This window comes from Tenrec ecaudatus, chromosome 15 (genome assembly GCF_050624435.1).
Source record: "Tenrec ecaudatus isolate mTenEca1 chromosome 15, mTenEca1.hap1, whole genome shotgun sequence".
NCBI classification, from domain to species: domain Eukaryota; kingdom Metazoa; phylum Chordata; class Mammalia; order Afrosoricida; family Tenrecidae; genus Tenrec; species Tenrec ecaudatus.
The window spans coordinates 21,808,044-21,821,820 of record NC_134544.1 but is presented as its reverse complement, the minus strand read 5'-3'; the positions used below and the strand labels follow the sequence as shown (position 1 = coordinate 21,821,820).

Here is a 13,777-nt window from a genome sequence, read left to right as displayed (position 1 = left end):
TGTTTCAGATTTACTTCTTCATGAAAACAATGATATATTTTATCTTAAAAGCAACTTTTATTATACTTTTTAAAATTGTAAGAACAAGACATACTTTTAACATATACAGGAAAAATAATAGAAAAGATAGCCCAGAAAACTAACTATCATATCATTACCCCCGTGTAGCTGGGTAGATGAACCAGCAGATAATAAACAAATGATAATACCGCTTTCAAAACCTCCATCTCATTCACTTTTTCTCAAGCTCTATCATCCATGACCTATATCTTCAGTGTCTGGAATTGTTCTTTTACTTTCAAAAGATCATCGTCTCTCTTCTATACATCTAGAACCTGTTTGGCAGCTATCTCACAGGCCGGTGGGTGGGGGTGTGATATGGTATGCTTCAACTATCCTTTCTATATGGACATTGGGGTTATTTCCAGTTGGTAGCTATTATAAACTCTGTTAAAGGAACCGAATTGGACATTTATTTGTATCTGCCAGTTAAATGATTTCAAGTGAATTTTCTTGATATTGGTTTGCACTTGAAAGATCTTGTACATTTTAAATTCAATACCAAGTTCTAGGTTGTGCAGAATGTCTCTCTATACCCAGAGATGACATTCCAGTTTCCTTCCCTCCCTCCCACTCTCTCCTATTCTTCAGCACCCTTGAGCATTTCTTATTTTTTAATCTTACTGAAGAAGAAGGTCTCGTTTTCATTTACATCTCCTTACTTATTATTGCAAGTGAACATCTCATGAAAAAAAATGTCCTTAATTCTTCTTTTGAGAATTTTGAAAATGAAAAACCAGTGTTTTTTGTTAATTCTTCCCTTGAGTTATTCTTTGTAGTGCCTATTTGAAAGAGAGTAATACTTTTTATGAACACTTTGACCCTTGCTTATCACCTTGGTAATTATCATCCTAAAGAGCATATTTTTATTTACGATAAGCTGTTGTTTATCTTAACTTTCTTTTTTTTGTTTGTTTTTTTTTTCTTCTTTTACATTTTATTAGGGACTCAAACAACTCTTACCACAATCCATACATATACATACATCAATTGTATAAAGCACATCCATACATTCCCTGCCCCAATCATTCTCAAGGCATTTGCTCTCCACTTAAGCCCCTTGCATCAGGTCTTCTTTTTTTCCCCCCCTCCCTCCCCATTCCTCCTTCCCTCATATGCCCTTGGTAATTTATACCTCGTTATTTTGTCATATCTTGCCCTATCCGGAGTCTCCCTTCCCCCCTTCTCTGCTGTCCCTCTCCCAGGGAGGAGGTCACATGTGGATCCTTGTAATCAGTTCCCCCTTTCCAACCCACTCACCCTCCGCTCTTCCAGCATCGTCCCTCACACCCTTGGTCCTGAAGGTATCATCCACCCTGGATTCCCTATACCTCCAACCCTCATATGTACCAGTGTACAGCCTCTGTCCTATCCAGCCCTGCAAGGTAGAATTCGGATCATGGTAGTTGGGGGGAGGAAGCATCCAGGATCTGGGGGAAAGCTGTGTTCTTCATCGATACTACCTCACACCCTAATTAACCCATCTCCTCTCCTAAACCCCTCTATGAGGGGATCTCCATTGGCCGACACTTGGGCCTTGGGTCTCCACTCTGCACTTCCCCCTTCATTTAATATAATATATATATACACATACATATATACATATACACATACATACACACACTTATATCTTTTTTTTTTTTGCATGATGCCTTATATCTGGTCCCTTGGGCACCTCGTGATAGCACTGGCCGGTGTGCTTCTTCCATGTGGGCTTATTTGCTTCTGAGCTAGATGGCCGCTTGTTCACCTTCAAGCCTTTAAGACCCCAGACACTATCTCTTTTGATAGCCGGGCACCATCAGCTTTCTTCACCACATTTGCTTGTGCACCCATTTGTCTTCAGCGATCCTATCATGGAGGTGTGCAGTCAATGATATGATTTTTTTGTTCTTTGGTGCCTGATAACTGATCCCTTCGGGACCACTCGATCACTCAGGCTGGTGTGTTCTTCCATGTGGACTTTGTTGCTTCTGAGCTAGATGGCCGCTTGTTTATCTTCAAGCCTTTAAGACCCCAGTCACTCTCTCTTTTGATAGCCGGGCACCATCAGCTTTCTTCACCACATTTACTTGTTCACACACTTTGGCTCCAGCCGTTGTGTCGGGAGAGTGAGCATCATAGAGTTCCAATTTAATAAAAGAAGGTATTCATGCATTGAGGGAGTGTTTGAGTAGAGGCCCAAGGTCCTTCCGCCACCTTAATACTTGACCTATAAATATAGACACATAGATCTATTTCCCCATCCTCCTATATATATTTGCATGTACATGTCTTTGTCTAGACCTCCATGAATGCCCTTTGACTCCTAGCTCTTTCCTCCATCTCCCTTGACCTTCCTCCTGCCCTACTACCATGCTTCATCGCCACCTGGGCTAGAGTATACCTCTTCTCTAAGCAACCTTACCCTTGATCATTTCCCACCAGGCCTGCCACTCCCCCTTCTCTACCATTTGGGGTCCCATGTTTTTCCCTTGTCCCTGGGTTTGTTAACACCACTTCCTTACCCTCCCTACCCCCCCACCCCAAGTCCCCCCGGAACTGTCGGTCCCGTTGTTTTTCATCCAGATAGTTCATCCAGCCTGTCCTATTCAGACAGACCTGTGGAGTCACTAACATGCACGAAAACTAGACAGAGGAACACAAAGCAACAGTATACAACCAGACAACAAAACAATCAAAACAAACCACTGAAAAAGAACAGAACAAAACAGTTCACAAGAGAAAAGCTTGTAGTTAGTTCAGGGATCGTTTGCTGGCCCTTAGGAGCGTTTTCCAGTCCAGTCTGTTGGGGCACCACGCCCTGGCCCCAAAGTCCACTTTCAGCATTCCCTGGGGACCTTGCCACTCCATTCCCTTGCTGTTCCGCTGCACTCCCCCAGTGATTTGCCTCGGTGTGGTGGGATCAGGTCAGGTGCAATTCCCACACTGTGTCTCCGGTGCTGTCCCCTGTATCGCCCTTAGTCACTGAGGGGCATCATGTCTCATAGTAGGGCCAGCCATGTTGTTCTTTCTGTGGACTGGCTGCTCTACTCAGGAACATCATCTTAACTAGGGGTAGGCATCCTCTCTAGTTACGACTCAGATGGTGTCCACTTTTAAGGGATTATCTGTCCTCATAAGTGGTCAGTCAGTCCTTGAGACAATTCTAACTCAAAATAACCTTATAGGACAGGGTAGAAATTGACCTTAGGGTTTCCAAAACTATAGATTTCATGGAGAAAGGTCCCTCTCCACGAGAAGGACAGAGCTGCTTGGTCCTGTAAAGACTTAAATTATCAGAAACCATCAACAAGATTTCTATTCTTTCCTGTATGAGTCAGAATCAACTCAATGGTGGTGAGTTCTGAGTCAGCCTTTATGGCAGTAGGCTACCCCATCGTTCTCCCTCAGAGTGACTGGTAGGTGTCAATGAACAATCTTTCGTTTATTTGCCTAATGTTTTAAACAATATGCCATCAGGAAAAAGCAAATCATCAAATAGCATCGATTCACACTGATAATGCTTCTGAAGAAAGGAATGAAACAAATTTTGGCACCCCTCCCCTAAAAAAAGGCTGAAGTTGTATCCCTTGGGTACTTGTGAACATGACCTTGTTTGGAAATAGGTCTTTGAAGATGTTTTCAGGTAGCATGGGGTCATACAGGAGCATGGAAGGATCCTATTCCCATCTGAGTGATGACTTAGGGAGGGGAAAAATGAGCTGATACCAAGGGCTCAAATAGAAAGAAAATGTTTTGAGAATGATGGTGGCAAAAATGTACAATGTGCTTGTCACATGGATGGATGTGTGGATTGTGATGAGTTGTACAAGCCCCAATAAAATGATTTTTTTTAAAAGAACATGAAAGCAGATATAGAGATAGGCAGAGGAAGGATGTCAATGGGTACATGAGGCTTATGTTGCTGTAATCTAAGAATGCCAAAGATGGCTGGGGTCCTACAGAAGCTGAGGAGCCTTGGGTCTCCCAGAACTCAGAAGGAATCAACCTGATTTGGACTTGTAGCCTCAAGAACTCTGAGACAATACATTCTCCTCGATTGAAGGGCAATCCTTTTTTTGCTCTAAAATAGCAGTTCTCAACCTGTGGGTCATGACCCCTTTGGGGGTCAAAAGACCCTTTCACAGGGGTGGCCCGATTCATAGCAGTAGCAAAATAACAGTGATAAAGTAACAACGAAAATAATGTTATAGTTGGGGGGTCACCACAACATGAGGAACTGTATGAAAGGGTTGCGGCATGAGGAAGGTTGAGAACCACTGCTATGAAAGATATTCTTGGGACAGCTGGAAACACTTGACTGAGATTCTGGGCGAAGAAGATAAGAGAGTTTCTTCCTGCTCTGGTTATATTTTCACATACTTAAAGTCTTTTTAAGACAATCTCTTGTAAATTTACCCACTTTCATGGATTTTGTTCTGGCAGCCCTGAAAAAGGAAGACAGCATCTTGTCCTATTGAGTCACAATATTTATTTTAATAAGATGATATGCATATGAAAGCTGGACTGATAGGTAGGAGTAATTAATTGTCTTCTGAGAATATGTGTATATGGAGCAGACAATCAAATGCACATTGAGGGACTTACTGCACACTGGAGTCTTGGTGGCGGACTGTGCTGTGTGTTGGACTGCTTACCACAGCACCCACAGTTCAAACCCACCAGCTACACCACAGGAGACCGAGGAAGCGTTCAGTTCTGGTTAGCCTCTGAAACCCCAGTGGTAATTCTGCTGGCTCTTCTACGATCACTCAGAGTCAGTCTCAAAGCGGAGAAGGTCAAAGGAGGGCCTGAAAGCTCTTCTAGATGAAAGACAAAGAAAGATAAAGAAGTTCAGTGCATAATTCTGAGTGGAACCGGGCTTCTTTTGCTGTAGAATATACAGGTGGTAAAATTCAACAGTTCCGAGTGGAGTATTTAGGCATTTTTTCCTCATTCAGGACATCTTTTTGATATGTTGGCTGTCCTTAAACAAACAAACACACCTCTGTAGGCCATTTGCATGCAGTGCTAAGATATATGTGGTTAAGGGAAGGATTTGGGGCTGAGGGATCAGGCTTGAACCCAAGGTTCACTAAGCACAGTAGACCTTCATCACAGCCCTTGCTCCTGAGCACCACAGCCCTCCCGGGAGCACCAGCTGCTTGGCAGGTCTCTCATCTTCTGTTCTTAGTGGATCTCAGGCAGGGAAGGGGGGATCCTAACAAGAAACATACTTAAGCCAACTAGGAGTCCTTGTGGCATTTAGTCCCAGAGAATGTTTAGAGAGACAATACCATAAAGGTTTCTTTAAGCCACTGCCATCAGGGTGACCCTGACACATCGTGACCCTAGAGGACAGGGTAGAGCATCCCCCCAGGGCTTCAGAGACGGTAAATCTCTTGGGAAGCAGATTGCCGCACCTTTCTCTTAAGGAACAGATGGCACGTTCAGACCATCCACCTCTTGGTTAGTAGCAGATTTGTAACCCCTGTGTGACAAGGGCGTCCTTGAAACTTGTCAAGGCTGACTCATATCCCACCCCTGTGGGTTTCCTAAGCTGTAACTGTTGACGGAGTAGCAAGCCCAGTCTTTCTCCCTGGGAACTGCTGGTGGTTTCGAACTGCTGACCATGAGGATCGCAGCCCAGCACGTAACCGCTCTGCCATCAGGGCTCCTTCAAAACTTGTTTACACCACAGAAACATCTAGGCACCTTTCTGGTTCCTTGTCTCCCCCATCGATTACTGTCTCAGGTTAAAAACTATATTCCAGGCATTTTTTTTTGTATTTGTAGACCTTTATGTTTTTCCATTAAAAATGATGAGGGCACTTTCCGAGGTGGCAGAGTGGTCTGAGTGAGGGGCTAAGTAAAAGGCTGGTGGTTTGAATCCCCCAGTCCCTGTGCAGCAGTCGGATTAGGCAGCGTGCTTCCATCAGGATTTGTAGCCTCTGAAGTATACTCTATAGAAAAAAATAGGCCCAATTTGGACAGTAGATTCTCAGGGGAATCTGCTAGGCCAGTTCAACGTAAGGCACACGAGTCACCTCCAAAAGCTGTCTTTTTGATCATCTTGATAGATTTTGTTGGAGGGCCTAGGGCAGTCATAGGGCTTATTATGAAGATGTTTTATGAAAACTGAAGCAGGAATTCCTGTGGAAAAGGCCAGGAAAGTTGTGTGAGGAACTACAATAATGCACCTGCTCACTCTTCTAGAGTAGCAATAGTCATCTTTGGGGCATCTTGCCGCCTCATTTTCTAGGCCTGATCCTGCTCAGTCACCCTTGCCCTTCCCCAAACACAAAGCATGTGTCAAAGGAATGCAGTCAGAGAGCTGCAAACACTGCCCTCAGCAGTGTATCGTCCGACATGGGGGACCTGTCAGGAGACAGTAGATTCACATTCTGTTACTTTCATTTATCTAAAGTTTCTTTCATCTTTGTGGCATTGTTTTGTGACTTATCTGCATATTTCCAAAGCACAAAAAACTATTTTATGTAACTGTAAATGGCATGACTTTCTCAATATATGTAAAGAAGCCGTGAACAGGTTTGTCCTTCATCCAATGTGGGTCAAGATCTCACTCTGTAAACACTGCAAACTAGTCTTATTGACTTGAAAACACTAGTGTAGGTATCAGCGATGGGTGGTGTCATGCCATGAAAACCTAGGGCAGGTGAAGCCCCAAACTCTCAGCTCTCCAGGCTATTCTGACTCATGGAAACCCTAGAGGACAGCATAGGTCAGGTCCTTCTTAGGACTTAGTCTCAGGGTTGAATGTCACCTCAAGGATAGCTCACTGCTCACCTTGTTGTAGCTGTGTGAAACTTAAGTTCTTACATTGAAGATCAAATTCCATGGGAGTAAAAAAACTACTTCAATAAAGCATCCCTGGTTTACTCCATTGAAATATATACATTGAAATACATAATTTAGTCTCCAAGTGCATGAATGGAAGGAACTTGCGCTCCTTTAAGATCATGCATATATTACTCACAAATGGAGCCATCCCCTGATACATGCAAAATGGGGGGCTCATTTTTTTCCAAGTGACTTTACTATAACACATCTGGTTTAGCTGCTTCATCACAACCCAGTATGATAAAAGCAGATGATGTATTCCATCCACTTGATTTGCTATCAAGCTGTGAGATTTCCTTCACAGATACCAAGCACCGTGCTGCTGCTCGGTTTTGTTTCGATGCCCACATCCTGTGCTCAGTGTAGAGTTACTGTCTTCTGAAATGCATTGACAGCATAGATAAGCAATGTGTTCCGCTTTACTTAGGTCAAGGGCTGGGAACAGCATGGCTGGTTTCCGAATCATCTGCTTCAGTCAGAACTGGCTTTTTTCCCCCAGAGAGATGAAGCCTGGTGGGACCTGGTGGCCATTGTGTGTTGCCTTGTGGGGGGCATATAAGACTTTGATCACAGGACCAGTATCTCCTTTAATCTCCTGTTTTTGCTATTCATTTTGAATTCAAGTGCATACAAGTGTTGACTATCCAAATGAAAAATAAAATGCGCAGGATTCCTAAACACTTCTGGGCACTGTTATTTCTTGCCCATGCATGTTTTCATGAGCTTTATATTTATGCCTGACTTAAAAGTTATAATTACAGGAATTAGCGCAATTACAATTCTTTAGTCCAAACTCTCTGTTGTTGCTGTTCTTATTAAGTTTGAATAACTTGGGTGTTAAGTAGCCTACATACTTTCCTTTCATCGGTCAATTGAAGTGATTCCCACACCAGTGTGACCTGGACCTATAGACTATGTTAGGTAGAAGGCTGTCTTCTGCAGCATGGGCCCGAAGATAGGGAAGCTCATTTATTTCTAAGATTTCTACCAAGAAGGCAAGAAATTGGGAGCGAATGAAATGGCTGATGGGGGCATAGTTTTATCATATGAAGCCTTTTATTGTGGTGCGTTCTTGTCAATTGGCACCGACTCATGGTGACTGCATGAAAAAACAACAGAACAAAACATTGCTGGGTCCTTTGGCCGCTTCACAACCGTTGGTCTGCTCGTTGTGTATTTGGAGCACCTCCCAACCTAGGTGCCACCACAAACAGATGTCACCTTGATGGCACCAAATCAAATTATATTCTGTTGTAATTCCTAGGGTTTTTACTAGCCAGTTTTCAGAAGCAAGGCCATTTTCTTGTCTGCGGTAGCCTGGACATTTTCCCGAAACGTATCCAGGATAAATGACTCTGTGGTATCTGAAATACAGAGGTGGCCTGAAACTCTTCTACATCTTGACTATGGTAGTGCAGAAAGGATTGTTTATATTTACCAAAACTTGCAGAATTGTACACTAAAGGAGATGGCTTTTGATATCTATAAAGTATATTTAAAATGTTAAATAATGCCATTTAAGAGGATATTTAGGGTGAGGATATAAAGAAATACATCCAAAAATTTAAGGAAGAATTATTCAAGTGTATGCCTCAGTCTCATCTCAGACAATTTGAAATTTTCAAACCTGTGAAGAGAGTACACACAAAAGGTAAAAATTTATATATCATACCATCTTCCAGCTGTACAGAGGCTGGATTAGAATAGGCTATATAATGATTCATAATGCTTTGTTAGTTGCTATCAGAATGGGATGATTACATTGGACACAAGAGTCATAGACACCATATTTAAAATATTCACTAATACCATCCCAAAATTTAATGAAGCACTAATATTAACCTGCTTAATATCATAAATAAGACATTTGAAACTGACTAAAAGCAAAGATGAGAAGGTTTGAATGAATACAATGGATTTGATATGAAGTCCATTCCAAAATATTGGATCACATTTTAATAACAGTTTTATTGGCATATAATTCACGTCATGCAATTCAATTGTATAAGAAAACTTGTACAATTATCACCACAATCATTTTTATAACATATTTTCATCCTTGTACTCATCATTAATAGCTCCCTGTTTCCCCCAAACTCACTTTCCATAACCCCAAGGAATCATAAATCTAATTACTGTCTCTATAGACTTACCTATCCTGGATTTCATATCCACAAACACATTTTTCTTTCTTTTTCATGTGTCAGACGGGTAATGTGTCAACGTCGTACCAAGGTTTGAGGGAGGCACAAGTCACACGACGCGTGAAAACCCAATCATCATGCTATGAACCCGAAAAGGATCCAACATTTTTCTTAAGAAGCCTAACAGGAATAAAGTAAGACAGATAAAAACCTCAACTGAAAAAGAAAGCAGAAGTTATTAAACCTAGAACAAATTTAAAATGGATCGTAAGGGAGATAAAATGATAAGGTGCTAAATTGTAACCTAACTGCATCTTCAATCATCCACTTTCCATCGTCTGTGCATCATAGCGAGGTTGCTCACAGCCCTGTGGGCACATCTTTGAGAGAGAGCCAAACGAACTACACTTACTTCTAGTTGCTGTTGAAAGGATGATGGCCATCAGGTATAGTGTCAGCATTGATGGAGAGGAAGAAAAGTTTCTTCAGATTTATGCAGACTGTCTTTAAGGAAAAGCTTTTTCTCAGGGATGAAACTTTCCTGGCCAAACTGGGAAACTGGCAGAAAGGTTCTCCTCCTTTTGTCTTGGCAACATTGGCTCCTCAGGAACTTGGGGCTGACCACAGTAATTTTATGCATCGCATTAAAGCCTCCCCACCAAATCAAAGCAACCTTCCCCTCTCCCATGGTAACTGAGTGAATTCTGATTGGGTGCGATCCTAAACAGAGTTTCAGAGACTGCAAACCCTTACAGAAGAAGGGAGTCTCCTCTTTCTCCTGCAGAGCAGCTGGTAGATTTGAAATACAGCCCAACCCCTCAGCCACAGCACCATAAGGACACCTTATTTAAACCCCCAGCTATTGGGTCATGGGAAACAGCTAATGTGGCGGTTCTCAACCTGTGGATCATGACCCCTTTGGTGGTCGAAAGACCCTTTCACAGGGGTCACCTGATTCATAACAGTAGCAAAATTACAATTTTGAAGTCGCAACTCAATTTTATGGTTGGGGAGTCAGCACAACACGAGGAACTGTATGAACGGGTCATGGCATGAGGAAGGTGGAGAACTGCTGTGCTAATGTTCTAAGTTCGTTTGCATGTATATTATTTGGCAACAGTTATGGAAACAAACCAGCTCATAATGGTGATCATGTGTACCTGTACAAGTGCCACTGTCATAGCTTGTTAGTGACAGTTTAATGATTTTGTTTGTGAATACTCATTGGGGATTGATCAAGTTCACCAGGTGTGTTAGTCTGGGTTGACTAGAAAAACAAATCCAGAGGCACTCACTCACATGTGTGTCGGAGATAACTTTACATCAAAGAGTAATTGCATATTAAGAAAACATCCCAGCCCAGTCCAGATCACGTCCATATGTGCGATATTGGCCCATATGTTCGATACCAGTCAATGATTTCTTCTTCAGACTCACACAACAGGTGGAATGATGCCGAATGCAGGAAGAGCCCAGGCCAGTGGATGGAAAGTCTTGTGGATGCAGTGGCCGTGGAAGCATCTCAGGGCTAGCGTGGGTCTCCATGTGCCTCCTCCAGCTCCAGGGCTCTGGGTCCATCATGGGTCTCCATGTGGTTTGTCAGCAGAAAGATGAAGCAGAGAGTGTGTCTCCCACCTCCGGGGAGGAATTTTGCTCTGTGGAGCCTCCAAATGAGGTCGTCAAGCTGCGACCTGATTGACAGGCTAGACTCCACCCCTCCACAAGTCCACAGCAGGCATTTGATCTATACTTCCGCTCAAAACTGAGTTCCGGAAGTAGAACACATCTATTCTGCTAGGGGACAAGCTGGAAAGGGACGAGAGAAAAGGAGTTCAGAATAGAACGGGGAGATCAAAGCAATTGCCATATTACTTTATCATCTCCGGTGTTATCTTCTAGTCCTGAGCCTAGGAACACGCGTAACTAGTCATAATCTTTCAGATCATTTCCTTGTTCCCAGTGTGTGTAGATTTTCATAACAGGAGTTAAGTTAGCATGAATTAAGTGCTAAGCATTGCTTAAAACTCACCAAAAGCCAGAGGACTTTCCTTCATAGTAAACAAAAGGTAAATCTATTAGAGGATCAGCAACATGGTGACACATTCATTCATTATTCAGTTATGAATCCTTAAATTTCACTACCTGTTTACTATTTAACACTCTTTGGTTCCTGGTATTCTCCTAGATAGGTTCAATAATGCTGTACCAGCAATCTGAGTATTTGAGCTATCTTTCTTTAATTGCCTTGTAGCAAATATCCCTGTTCATGTACAGATAGTGATATTTTGATATGCTAATTTTGAAACAGAATATGTAGTCTTAAGTTTGTTTGTTTGTTTTTTCACGAAAGAAACGCTTGTAGTTAGTTCAAGGATCATTTGTTGGCCCTTAGGAGTCTTTTCCAGTCCAGTCTGTTGGGGCACCATGCCCTGGCCCCAAAGTCCACTTTCAGCATTCCCTGGAGGCCTTGCCACTCCATTCCCTTGCTGTTCCGCTGCACTCCCCCAGTGATTTGCCTCGGTGTGGTGGGATCAGGTCAGGTGCAATTCCCACACTGTGTCTTCGGTGCTGTCCCCTGTGTCGCCCTTAGTCCCTGAGGGGCATCATATCTCATAGTGGGGCCAGTCATGTTGTTCTCTCTGTGGACTGGCTGCTCTACTCAGGAACATCATCCTCACGGCCTGGTGGGCCAGGCTGTGTTCCACTCTCTCTCCTCCTCCCCCTTCATCTGCTCCCGTGTGCTCTGATCAGATATGTCCATCTCCCGGAGCTGCAGAATCAATGTCGTCCTTTGAAACAAATTCTTCTCAGGGGAGGAGTGTAGTCGTAAGTCTTAACTAATTATTTAAATTATCAGAATTTTAATTCATTAATCTAACTGTCCAGCTCTTCAGCATTTATATAAATTGAAGTTTTGAGGACAATCCATTGATACATGTTACTGAAAATATACCATGGGAAAGTAGGCAAATATCTTCACCATATAAATAGAACAAGTGCCTACCATGTACCTTACTGTGAGTGAGTTGGAATTGGAAAGAGTAGAGGTAAATCAACAAGAGGAAGTTGTCCTTCTTCTAAAATGTTCATATTTCAATCTAGTTATTTTCTATATTTTTCTTTCTTAGACACCTTTTTGAGGTATAATGACAAAAATGTACTGCACAAAATTAGAGTATAGGATTTGGCACATCTTTACATATTTTTGTATCCATGAAACCATCACCATAATTAAAATAGTGAGCATGGTCAGCAGACCCTGAATTCCCTCCCGCTCATTTGCAGTCCTTCCCACATTCCTCATCTATCACCTTTGGCCACGTTAAACTTTGTTGTTTGTAACTACATTGTGAAAACTGTCACTTAGTAGGCACCCAATAAATTGGGATGTAAAGTTTGGTTGTATGAAACTGAAAAGTAGGTAATATATGTTGATGGAATTCAAAGACTTCAGTCTTCAGTGTGTACTGGACCTCATAACTATACCAATGGGCAACAACATCATGATAAAGGGAGAAAAGATTGAAGTTGTCAACGACTGCATTTTACTTGGATCCACAATCAGTAGCCATGGAAGCAGCAGTCACGAAAACTGATGATGTCTTTGCCTTGAGCGAGTCTGCGGCCAAACTTCTCTTTAAAGTACAAAAAAGTAAACATGCCTTGAGAACTAAGGTACACCTGATCCAGACCATGGTATTTTTAGCTATCTCATGCATGTAAAAGTTGTAAATCGAATAAGACATATCAAAGAAAAATGATGCCTTTGAGTTATGGTGTTGGTGAAAAATATTAAATAGATCGTGAATGGCCAGATATGTGAAAGAGCAAAGACATCACTTAGGACTAAGGCGCACCTGACAGAAGAAAAGATATTTCCAAAAGCCTGTGGAATTGGACAATGAGTAAGAAAGTTTGGAGAAGCATTGATGCACTTGAATTGTGGTATTGGGAAAGAATATTGAAACTCTTGTTGAATGCTAGACACAAAGCTGTCTGAGAAGAGGTAGGGTGGCTATGAGTTGGAGCTGACTCATTGGTACCTAATAACAACATGGACATACATAATTATATTTATATTTATGTATTTAAAAATCAAACCAAGTGTGTTTTGGGCATGCAGCCTAATGAAGTAGTTCTTGTTATTATTCATTTTATTTAAAGTGAACACACGATGCAGACAGGCTATAGACCTTTGTCTGAGCTAATGTCATTCTGGAATCTAAGTTAGAAGATCATTATAATGTTTGTGTGCATTCATCAAACATTTATTAAATTCATGAGTGGAAAAAAATTAGAAAATTGTTTGCATTTTCTGAACCCTCTTCTAATTCCCTTCTCTTGCCCTTGCAATTGGGAACTCTTTAAGATTGGGAATCATTTATTTCACATGAATTTTGCTGTGAAATAATCTTTTGTAACCCCAATATATATCTCGCAATTCCTCCATAGATAGTGTTTAATAAAAATGTTAGCTGAAACTGCTGATTTTCTTATGAGAGAAAAATGAATACTCATCGGGATCTAGATTGTCTTATTAGTTTTCAATTGGCCTTCACTGTCTCCTCTTGACCCACCTAAATAATTCCTCAGGAATAGTCTTTCACTACACAGTGTAGTTGGAGGAGGAGGTACACACCTGAAGTTGCTCACTCAATCTCTGTTCTTCGATCTAATACCCACAGTGATAGTTTTCATGGTTTCTGTTTTCTCCAACACCAGACCTCTTC

General features: G+C 41.9%; 1 non-coding gene across 1 annotated transcript; it reads right to left on the bottom strand.

Annotated features, from left to right (window-relative positions):
• Nucleotides 1–9,104: 9,104 nt before the first annotated feature.
• On the bottom strand, nt 9,105–9,206 carry LOC142428460 (small nucleolar RNA U13). The gene has a single exon (XR_012780358.1). It is a non-coding gene; the product is annotated as a small nucleolar RNA U13 (small nucleolar RNA).
• Nucleotides 9,207–13,777: the final 4,571 nt, after the last annotated feature.